The 12,206-nt window shown below is 43.1% G+C and overlaps 1 protein-coding gene and 1 non-coding gene across 7 annotated transcripts in view; both read left to right on the plus strand.

The window, feature by feature from the left end:
• FOXN3 (forkhead box N3) overlaps positions 1-12,206 on the plus strand; it is a 404,457-nt gene that overhangs the window by 384,359 nt on the left and 7,892 nt on the right. The window lies entirely within an intron of this gene.
• On the plus strand, positions 5,658-5,733 carry TRNAT-GGU (transfer RNA threonine (anticodon GGU)). The gene has a single exon. It is a non-coding gene; the product is annotated as a tRNA-Thr (tRNA).

Genomic DNA, 12,206 nt, shown 5'->3' on the forward strand with positions numbered 1-12,206 from the left:
AGAAAACCATCGTGCACTTCCGGTTCACTGTCCAAATTCTGCACCTCCCACTTCAGTTTGAAGAGAAACTGGACAGAGATCTGCTGCAAGCTCTGTAAGATCAAGGACCCTCGCTGGTAGTACCAGTCCCTCTTTATGTCCCAAATGCTTTCCATATAGTCGGCATTGAGATGGTGTTAGGAAACAATGAACGTAAACTTAGCTACATAAAGTATGCTGAATCGGTGTCTGTGTAAAACCCAATAAGAAGTGTTTGGGGGAGAAAACTTTATTTTGCTCTTTCACATTCACTGTAATTTAAATTTCTTTTTAGTTTGGGCTTGTGTCAATTGAACCAAATTCAGCAGAGGTTAAAAGGAGAACAGCCTAACAGAGAGTTAAAAACAACAGCAAATGTCTTCTGTCAGACCACATGGCACTGACCAGGGGTACCTGGGGCAGTGCACATTTCCTGTGGGTTACTGTCCCCGTCAGTTCAGCTGGGGCCAGAGGGAAGGCCAGCGAGTCATTAGCACCCACTAAAGACCAATTTCCTACTCTGCTTTGTGTGACAGGTTTTCTGTGTGAGTCTAAGCGACTTCTCCTTAAGTGAAAATATTTGTCTTTCAGGGATTTTTTTCCCCTCTACTGAGTGGCAAAGGCCATGTTTGTTTGTCTTAACTCTGAAACCATTATTGACATAGATGAAGTGTTACTTTTATTAGCTGATCATTACACAGCTTGTATTTGCTGGGTTCCTTTGCATATAATTATGATGTGAAATCTCCTTGTAAGAGTATCTGTCAATAGTGTAATTGACTTTACAGTGTTGACTTTTTACTCAATAACCTCAGAGATTGGCCCATCCTTAAATGTTAGAAACCTGCTTATTTTTAAATCTGCCTGGGCGTAGGGTCCTCAAGACATATTATCCTCAAAATAACTGCTCACACGTCTTCAAGTTTTATGCCTGTGTCTTCTGGTCCTTTACCGGTTAGTTTCTTACAGAGAATACATTGAATGGAACCATTAGAGCCCTGGAAGACCATTCCCGGCCCTCTGGGGAAATGGGAGCCCCAGTTTCTTACAGTCATAGCATTATGGGGTGCCTCCCAGGTAGGGACCCTGGATCTGGGCCACCTTGCTTTCAACTCTTAGGGTTCTTTTTGACCCCAAGTAACCACGCAGGTAGCAGAGAAGAACTAAATGTCCAGGACTTGTCGGGGGAATTGGAGTGAACTGATGGGAGTAGGGTTCTTCATAAGGCAACAGAACCCAGAAATTGCACACAGGAGCATGGAAATCAGGTTTCCTGGGTTCTTTCGTACCCTGTGGCTTTGTGACCTCGGGCAAATGTGCCTGGAAAAATCAGCACCTGCCTCGTGGGTTGTTAAAATTAACAGTGATATGCCCGGCACATAGTATGTATTATGCAGGTGTTCGATAAATAAGGTGGAAAAGCAAATAACCCGATTCAGAAATGGGCCAAGAACTGGGAGACATTTCTTTAAGGAAGATCTACGAATGGCCAGTAAGTAAGCACATGAACAGGTGCTCAACATCACTATAATTATTAGGGAAGTGCAAACCAAAATGACAGTGAGATACCATCTCACACCCATTGGGATGGCTACTATTTAAAAAACACACACAAACAGAAAATAACCAGTGTTGACAAGGATGTGGAAAAATTGGAACCCTTGTGCCCTGCTAGTAGGAATGTCAAGAGTTGCAGCTACAGTGAAAAAATGGTGTGGCGGTCTCACAAAAAATTAAAAGTAGAATTACCACATGGCCCAGCAATTCCGCTACTGGATATATACCCCAAAGAATTGAAAGCAGTGTTTTAAGGAGATGTTTGTATACCCATGTTCATAGCAGCATTATTCACAGTAGCTAAATGTGTAAGCAACTCCAGTGTCCATCAGCAAATGAATGAATAAGCAAAATATGGTATATATACATGTGGAATATTATTCAGTCTTAGGAAGGAAATTCTATAATATGCTAACAGTGTGGATCTACCTTGAGCACATTATGTTGAGTGAAGTAAGCCGGTCACAACAAGACAAATGTATGAGTAGTCGACACAGAGACAGAAAGTAGAATGGTGGTTGCCCAGGACTGGGAGGAGAGAGAAATGGGGAGTTGCTGTTTTAAAGGGTAGAGAGCGGTGGGTTTTACAAGATGAAGAGCTCTGGAGATGGATAATGGTGATGCTAGCATTGTGTTATGGGTGTATTAAGTTGGGAAAACAATAAAATTAATCACATGGAGGGCTTCGTGGGTTTGGCCAGCCTACCCTCCATAGACCTTCCCAGGTCACCTTTCTGAGTGCCCCAGACCCTGGGGGAAGGCGTAGATTAACCATCGGGGCAGTGCACATTTGTGGCAAAGCCACTGCTTTTGGGGAGTGATGGTAGTATGAGGACCGCAAGTCTAAACCAGAGCATGTTACACAATTATACGGAAGTTCCGTGTAATCACCGTCTAAGGCTGCTTAGTTTTATTTGAATCTCTTAGGACCTCAAGCAAGAGCTTCAAGTCCCATGGAACATGAAGCGAGTCAGGAATTTAATGGTCCTATTATAATACAAAACGTCAGTATTTGAGGTCCTGTCAAAACAGTCATTAGGAAGATCCATCTATCAGTCTAAGATCTGCTCCCTGGCAACTGTCTTTGTCTTTTCCATTGAGAAGGTGTTTATAACAAGTTTAGGAAGTCGGCAACCTTCAGTATTAAGATTGGGCGTGGTCTGGTTATACATCTTGAAGGAAAATTTGCCACTGATCTTTTTTGTTGTGTGTGTATTGTGTTTTGTTTTGTTTTTAAAGACCAAGCATCTGTCAGCTTTTGTCTTCTGAAATCATAGTATTTGAAGGCAACTCTGAAACCAAGTATTAGATTATGCTGAGTTTGGGATGGGAGGGAGAGGAGGAAATGCTAAAGGGATAGATTAAAGGCAACGGGAGAAGGAAATACCAGGAAGACAGAGCATGTGCTTGAGTTCCAGCTGGGCTCCTGTCTCTGTTTCTTGTCTTTCCTCTTGGCTCTTCTGGTCCAAAAATCGAAACAATAACCGGCAAACTTACTGTGTGAAATTCAATCATGCTCGAGTTGCTTCTCATGTTTTAAATCAGTGGCATTGGTCCTGGTGGCGTTTCCTACTGTATCTGAAAATCCTCGGAACTCCTAGTGATTCCGGGTTTGTGCCAAATGCAAAACAATGGGTGGAGGAGAGTTTTAGGATCTTTTTTTACTTGTGTTCTGTGACCTGATGTTGAGATGAGTCACACTTATCTCAGTGGCTTAGGGGGATGATATGCAGCTTATGGGGGGAAATTGTGCCCCCAGCCCCACCCTGGAGACGACCACAGAGGCAGAACTTCAGGGATTGTTGAATTATGCTTCTCAGGAAGTGCTAACCAGCTGAGCAGGCATCTAGGACCCCTGCACCTGCACCATTCATATCATTAGAAGACACTCATGAGTCAACCGCCCAGCTGAAAAATGAAAGCCTTACTGATACTTTTGTCTTCCCTGAAAGGTAAGCACAATCCCAAATTTTGTATACAGGGTGAGGCAAAAGTAGGTTTATACTTGTTAGTACACAAAACACAAGGGTTTATTTCTGTTATTATTTATTAATTATTATATTATTTTCCATACAAAAACTGTCAACCTACTATTGCCCCAGCCTGTATACTGTATCCGTGCTTTTCAAAGTATGTTTTATACTCATAAGCAGTATACTGTTCGGTCTGCCTGGTTTCGGGTTTTATGTGACTGGAACGATACACTATGTGTCTTCTAACTTGCTTTTTTTACTCCGCGTTGAGTCTGCGCTGCTGATGTAGTTGCAGTTGCATTATTGTCACAGCTGTGTAATATTCCATTCTGTGACTAGACCACAATTTTTTTTTAAAAAAAAGCTATTTGAATCATTTACCATCCTTTACTGGTTACAAACACTGCTGCTATGGAAATTCATTTACATGTCTCCAGTTGCATTTAAGATGCACCTCTGGTGTGAACTTGTTGGTTGGCAGGGTACTTGCATGCCCAGCTTTACAAGGTAGCACCAAATTGTTTCCTAATGTGTCAGTGTCCGTTTACTCTCCTGCTGGTGGGGTATGATGGGTCCTTCCCATCCTCTGCACCTTCACCAACATCTGGAACCGTCATACTTTTAAATTTCAGCCAATCTGGTGAATATATAATGGTATCTCACTGTGCTTTAATTTCCATTTCTCTTGTTGCAGTTTTTTATGTAGTTAATTGGCTGTTTGAATGTGCTCTTTGATGGCTTGCCTATTTATCATTTTGCTCATTTTTCTATTGGGTTATTTCTTTTTTTCTTACCTTTCTAGTTCTTTGTATATTCTGAATATTAATCCTTAATTGACTGTGTATGTTGCAAATAACTTTTCTTAACTTGTGGAAGGTCGTTTCACTCTGTAATAGTATTTTTTGGTGAACAGAAACTCTTAATTTTTATGTTTATGAACCATTTTTATGAAATCTGGTCCCTACTCTGATATGTAGTCTTCTGTAGTTTTTTCTAAAAGACTTAAAGTTTTTTCTTTCACATTTAGGTCTATAATCCACCTGGAGTTAGTTAATTATACATTGAATTTTTTTTCCAGCATCCTTGCAAAATAAACTACCTTAGTAATTTTAATAATTTATCTTCTGTAAAGAATGGTGGGGTTTTTTTTTCTTTGTAATTTTTATCTTTTAATTTTCCTGTCCTGTTGCACAGTTCAGGACCTCTGAGTCATACTAATAGACATCTTTATGTTGTTTCTTATTTTAAAAGGAGCTATGTTATTGATTGACAATTAATAGAGGGTTTATTATAGGTTTTTTAGAAAATGTATTTTATATCATAACAAAAAATTCTTCTAGTTTGCTTATAACATTTTATTATAAATGGTTGTTGAATTTTATTTTTAAAAAGTTTACCTATGTTAAGATAACTGAAAGTTTTCTTTCATTTTTTTTACTGTGGTGAATTACATTATAAATTTTGAATTAACTTGTTTTTTTAAATATAGTTGCTGATGATACAGTATATTTCTTTACATATTGCTAGAGTGGGTAAGTTAATATTTTATGTAAGAATTTTGCATTTTTGTTTATACCCCATGTTTCTCCAGTGCTACTTTTATCTAGTTTTAGTGTCAAAATTATATTATTTCTATAAAATGAGGAATATTCACTCTTAGATTCTTTGAAAGAGTTTATGTAATAGAGGAGTTAATCTATTAATGTTTGATGGAACTTCCTTGCAAGATGGTCTGGACTGATGTTTTCTGTGTGGGATGATTGATAACTATTGATTTAATTTTTAATGATTACAGCATGGCTGTTTTAAAATCTCTTTTTATTAGGTCAAATCTTCTAAATACTGATTGTGTGAGAGAGAGAGATGGGGAAAGGCTAATCAAATACAGAGAATTATGTATTAAAATCTCCCATTACAGTATGGATTTGACCATTTCTCCTTGTAATTTTCAATTTGGGGTGTTGATATTTTCAAGCCACTTTATTGGAGGTATTCATGTTTAGAACTGTTTTATCTTTCTGGTAAATTGATCCTTTATGAATGTTTAATGGCTCTCTTTATATATAGTAATGATTTTTGCCTTAAAAACCTATGTTATGGGGTTTTGTGGCCCTGGCCAGTTGGCTCAGTGGTAGAGCGTCGGCCTGGTGTGCGGAAGTCCCGGGTTCGATTCCCGGCCAGGGCACACAGGAGAAGCGCCCATCTGCTTCTCCACCGCTCCCTCTCTCCTTCCTCTCTGTCTCTCTCTTCCCCTCCCGCAGCGAGGCTCCATTGGAGCAAAGATGGCCTGGGCACTGGGGATGGCTCCTTGGCCTCTGCCCCAGGCGCTGGAGTGGCTCTGGTCTCGACAGAATGACTCCCCAGAGGGGCAGAGCATCGCCCCCTGGTGGGCAGAGCATCGCCCCTGGTGGGCATGCCGGGTGGATCCCGGTCGGGCGCATGCGGGAGTCTGTCTGACTGTCTCTCCCCGTTTCCAGCTTCAGAAAAATACCAAAAAAAATAAAAAAAATAAAAAAAAAGAAGGGAAAAACCTATGTTATGGGGTTTTGATATAGCTACACCAGCATGGCATAATACAGTATTTTCCATTCTTTTACTTTTACCCTTTATTTGTGTGTTTTAGGTTTGTCTCTTGTAAATAGCATATGACTTTGTTTGTTGTTAATGATCTTTACCTTCTGAGAAAGTTTTGTAGCGCATCTTTAATGACATGTTGGGATTTATTTCTCTCATCTCGTTCTGCAATGTCTGTGTGCCCCACTTTTTCCACATTGTTTTTCCTTTCTAGTATTATCTGAAGTTGATCAAGACTCTCCACTCCTCATCCCCTCGTTCTTGCTTTTCTAATGGTTTGGAAGCTGTACATTTTGTTTCTCTTTGAGTGTTGATCCTGGAACTTTTAACATGAATATTTTTAAATGTTTTAAAGTTAATCAATATCTTTAACCTCCTGATCAATACAAGGTCCTTGGAATGCTCTGACATCTGTTCTGTTCCCTACCTCCCAGATGATCTGCTACACTTGCCCAATACTTTGATTCTACTTCCGTTTCTTTTTGGTTTTTATGTCACTGGGACATTATTATTATATTGTTCGGTCTATACTTGATTACATTTTCTTTGCTTATCATTTCTTCTTGTTTCTCAAACCTCCTTTTTTGGATCATTTCATTTTTCCTGAAATATATTCTTAAATTTTTTCCTCTACGGAGTATCTGCATTCAGTTAAAACTCTGACTTTTTGTCTGAAAAATATATTTATTTAGCCCTTATTCTCAGAAGATAGTGTTACTGGATATACATTCTAGGCCAACAGTTATTTTTTTTCTGTCTCATACTTGGAGAATATTGTTCTACTGTTATCTGTCTCACTATTTTATCTTAATTGGTACTCCTTGTTACGTGTGGTGTGTTTTCCTTTTGTGACTTTGCAGTCTGTCTTTTTTGAGTTTTTTTTTTAATGATGTGTCTAGATATGGATTCTTTTTTATTTATTCTCCATGGGGTTTATTGGCTTTCTGTATCTGAGGGTTGGTACCTTCATCAAAACTAGAGAATTCTCAGCTGTTTTTCATTCAGGTATTGGCTATTCTCTGTTTTTCTTTCCCATCCGGGAGCCCCAGCAGAATTACATCTTACCATATTCCACCTTGCCCAACCTTTCTCTCATAGTTTCCATCCCTTCGTCTCTCTTGGTTGCATTTTATATACTGTATATCTTCTCATTTTTCTTCCAGTTCATTGATTTTTCTCTTCCGGCTCTAATTGATTCTTTAATTTCAGGGGTAATATTTTTTATCTTGGGAAATTCTATTTGATGCTTTCCAAAATCTGTCTACTTCATTTTAATCATCTATTCTTCCTTTCTGATATCTTTCCATTCCTTCTTTTATTTCATTACACAAACTTTACGTTCTGTACCTTGTTGTTTCCATATTTGTAGGCTCTGCGGTTCAGACTCTGTAGGGTTTTGTTGTTTTTCTGTTGTCTCTTGCTTATGGTGGCTTATTTCTTTTGTGTTTAATGCCTTTTGGATTATGAGCCTGTGTTTCTTCAAACCTTGTCTGTGGGGATCCTTTGAGACCTGGGTTTAAAGTTAGATTCTTTCAGAGGGGTTGTGTCTTCTTCTGGTAGGTGTCATTGGGCACTTTAAATATAGCTCACGGTTTTTGGCCCACACAGTCGAATTCTGGCTTTATACCCACAAGACATCAGGCTTGTGGTTAAAAATCCTCAGGGGAGACTTTTCTTGTCTCCAGTCCCACCTGGAGCCGAGGTTCAGGCTGACTTGATCCACACTGCCTGCCTCTGAGGGCAGTTACTTTTCCCTGGGACTCCACTGAGGATGTCACTGGTCCAGTGCCCAGCTTATTACACAGTATTTTGACATTGACCTGTTCTTGGTGACCTGTTTGCTGGTGTGCTTGGTGATTTTAGATGATGAGCTGCTTTTCGAGTATTTGCTTGAACTTTAACCTGGGGAAATCCTAGGTTTTTTTCTTTTCAAGAGAGAGGTTTTGCTCTTAAAACTTCTGGGAACCTGGGGACCACTCTGACCCCCTTTGAGGGGCCACCACTCTTCTTGTGTCCCACCACTGGCGTAAGCATTTGCTGCAAGGAAGCCCCGGCTTGATTGGTTGGGTGCTGCTCACATTTCAGAGTAGGTCCCTTTGACTATCAGTATCTAACTGGTCATTTGTGTGTGTGCAGTTCTGGTGCCTGTGTGCCAGCGGGTCTCTGAGGTCGCCCTTATTCCAGTGAACCCAGCAATGAGTGGACATCGCTGGACTTGATCCGGATCTTTTATATAATGGCCGGAAGAATGCTTTCCACATGTCTCCTCTGTCCCCCAGCCGGAAGTGGCAGCCTCCGTCGTCTCTTCTCTGCCATGTCTGTCCTCCTGTGGGTGGTTTTGCCCAGACGCTCTGCACTAGCCCTGGGGCTGTGTTGACAATGCCGTTAACCCACCTGCCTCTCTTCCTGTCCTGGCAGAGGTCGGCCTGCTCAGGTAAATCCTAGGAAGGACAGCCTCCTCCTTCATGATGGCCTCTAGGTTTAAAGCCATCCGTTCCAGAGAGAACCCTAGTGCCCAGGTGAGAGGTGGAGGTGAGCAAACTGGTAGAGAAAACAGCAAGTTAGTTGGCCATGTCTAATCAGAACCTATGCCTTAACTGCTTAGTTGCAAGGATTGCTCATTCTTGGCTTGAACAACTGTGATCTCTCACCTCTGTGTTCCCATCCGTTTGAGGCGAGATTGAATACCAGGTGTTCATTTGAGATTAATAAAATGTGCTTTTGTTGAGGCCTTGTACAGTCAGGTGGCTTTGATTTATGCTAACATGGTAACTTTGAGTATTGTCACATGTAAATTCAGTTAAACTGAACAATTGCAGGCATTTCAAATGTATCGTGTTCGTTTTAATGAAGGCTGTTGGCAAAGGTGGTTAGAAATTTACCTTCCAACATTTTCAGGATGTCTGGTTTCTTCTTCCAGGCATGGGGCCCCCTGTGGTGGCACCCTCTGCAGCGGCAGGTTTCTGACACCGCGTCAGTGCCGCTGGCCGGCACCAACATGAGCAACGTTGAGTCGTTATTAATAATTGAAGGAGCTCGTCACTTCCTGCTGTGTGTGTAATTTATGGATTATGAGCCCACACTAAAAACCCAAGGACAGTGAGTTTTTATCAAGTGAGAAAAGATACACTTATGTTTTAATCTGAACTCCCTGAAGCTATGCTGTGCACCTGTTTTCATCCTAGAAACACTGTCAGCGCATATATTGCTTTCCTGTCTCCATCATAGAAAACATTTTGCTCCGAGGGAGACATTTCAAATTCCTGCTTGAATCATCTCTGAGAACTAGGGGGGCCGCCTTGGGCCAGTCACCAGGCTCCCCGAGTTTCTGTTTGTTTACCTATAAAACGGTTGAGGTGGGCCAGTGATCCCAGCTGGGGGTGTTCGGACCCGCCGTTGGCACGGAGCGTGAGTCCAGGCAGTATCAGAGACCCTGCCCGGCACAGCCGTGATTCGTGGGCCGTGGGAGTGATTCTCCTCGCTGTTCTCCTTTCATTCCTGGGTCTCTCTAAGAGGAACGTCTCAGTTTGGTACCTCTCTAATGCTTGCATATCGTCTTTGAGAAAGGGAAATTCGCAGCCCAGAATCTTTCTTCTCATAATATAGCATGTGGCTAAAATGCTGTATCGTCACTTTCATTCTAGTGTATTTCTCCCAATCTCCACCCCCAACTGTTTATTTAAAAAAACTTTTTAACGTAGTTATCTTTTTTATTTTTTTATTTATTGATTTTTAGAGAGAGGAGAGAGAGAGAGAGAGATGAGGGAGAGCAAGAAGCATCAGCTTCCTATCTATGCCTTGACCAGGCAAGCCCAGGGTTTCAAACCGGGTGACCTCGGCGTTCCAAGTCAACACTTTATCCACTGCGCCACCACAGGTCAGGATTAAAAATTTAATTGAACCTGTAGAAAGAGAAGAAAAAAGTGCAGTACACGCCATATGCCTTTCACTTAGAATCACCAAGAATTAGATTTTTGGACACTTACCTTATTTCTTACTCTTTTGCTCTAAGGATTCTCTCCCTCTTCGCATATGTTCAAGGAGGTATCATGTTCTACCTAACTGCAGTAATAAAGTGAGTCATATGTTCCACGTTAATAAGTAAGGATTCAGGACCAAATAGGTTTTTCTAAAAGCCTAATATTAGCCCCGTTTACTCGCCCAAGTGCAGTTGAGATCACTCCGAAACTAGTTCAGTAGACCCATCACTGAATTAATTTTTTTATTTTTACCTGAATCAACAAAGATCAAGAGAGCCATTACACGAGATTTTTGTTTGCTTTCATGGCTATTAATAGTTACCCATACAATTAATTACATTAACCAAGTTTCGTGTGTAGTAACCCCCTCAAAGGAGTCTTTTCCCGGTCACTTTTATATTACCCAAGCCAGAGCCAACAAACAGGAAGTCTGCAGAAAATAAATATCATGAAGCTGCTCCCCAAAGCTCGGGGGCGTATTTCCAGGCAAGCCCCCGAAGAATTTCTCTCCCAGGCCCTCTTCACTGTTACGGTATGCTGCATCCTCATACGTCCCCTGAGCCAGGCCAGAAAGAGAACAGCACCGCTCAGGGTAAGCATGCTGCAGCAGTGAGATACCTGACAGGAGAGGAGACCGAGCCAGAATTCTCCCGCAACCACTAAGAACTGTCCTCTGCACGGGGCTCTTCGTTTTATCACGCTGCCCTGGGAGGTAGAGGGGCCATCTGAAGATCACTGATACAGTGCTGGGATGTGAATTCATGTCTGTCTGTCTTGCAAGCCAGGCTCTTTCTTTCTATGAGGACGGGGGATGGGAGTGGAATGGATCTGGGATCATCAGGTGTGGGGCAGGCTGGGGCCCGTCGGGAGCCAGCTAGGACTTCAGTGTGCACCTGCACACATTGTAATTGGTGGGGCTGATCATGGTGGTCCCGAGGCGGCTGGCGAAACAAAGGATGAATTTTAGTATTGGCCCTCACGCATTTTGCTGGTGCACATTGCTATGCTGGTGCATGTCCCCACCAGCTTAAATTTAGCAGAACATCGAAAGGAGGGAGACCCCCCCTAGACCTCCCTCCTGGCTACACCGTTTAGGGCAGGAACTCTCCTCCCTTTCCCCCGCTGCCTGGGCTGCAGCCAGGGTCTTGCTGAGCCTTGAGACCCACAGTGGGGTGATAGGAGACAAAGGGAAAGGGCTCTCAACCGCATCCCGTGGGGGGGCCTGACCCCACGGCCTTTCCCCCGGCCACATCCTTAGGAAGTATCTGAGAAGCCATGTTGCTAGAGATCACAGTCATCTTCCCAATCCTCCTGCTCTCGGCCCCACGGTTCCATCGGCTCCTGCACTTCTATCGGTGTGTGCCCACTCTGAACCTGGCACGGCGCTAGGAGCCACGGGGCACGTGTCAGTGACTGGGCCCTGCCTCACGGAGCTCACGCTCTCGTGGGGAGCACAGACGTTGAGCGGTCGTCGCTTGATGCTGGTGGGAACCTCTGTCTATGGAGGACTTAGACTTGGGGTTGTGTAGGAAGGAAAAGTAGGCTCGTGTCACCCAGATCGCCTAGAAAGGTCTCATCAGGTAGATGAGCTGATGAGAAACAGGGCCGGCAGGATGCAGTACATCATCTTACCCCCTGCCCCGACCCTCAGCCCTCATGTCCAACTCCAGAAGCCGTGTCTCCCGTAGACCTTCCCCTTGCGCCCTCCTCTGCCCCCTCCAGCTGTACGTAAACCCTCCTGCAGGGATCCCTCTCTCTGATCACCGACCCTTCCGAGCACCTGCTGGGGGCCAGGCAGCATCAGAATTGCAGCAGCCGTGCAGATGGGTCGGGGCCCACCACAGGGAGTGTGTGGCCTGACCGGGACTGAACATCACAGCCCTTGCTCTCAAGGCGGGCGTGGGTCAGACACCTGCCGGCATTCACTCCGGGCCTTGGCCCAGTGACCCTGCGACTGCTCCCACTTTGCTCATGAGGAAGCAGTTTATTGCAGACATAAAGAGACGATAAAACAATGAGAGGCGTCTAATGAGATTGTACAGCAGGGGACTGAGTCACAGGGAAATCAGAAAGGAGGGAGAACCGGTCTGATGAGGTCGCTAAG

This window comes from Saccopteryx bilineata, chromosome 4, assembly GCF_036850765.1.
Source record: "Saccopteryx bilineata isolate mSacBil1 chromosome 4, mSacBil1_pri_phased_curated, whole genome shotgun sequence".
Classification (NCBI taxonomy): Eukaryota; Metazoa; Chordata; class Mammalia; order Chiroptera; family Emballonuridae; genus Saccopteryx; species Saccopteryx bilineata.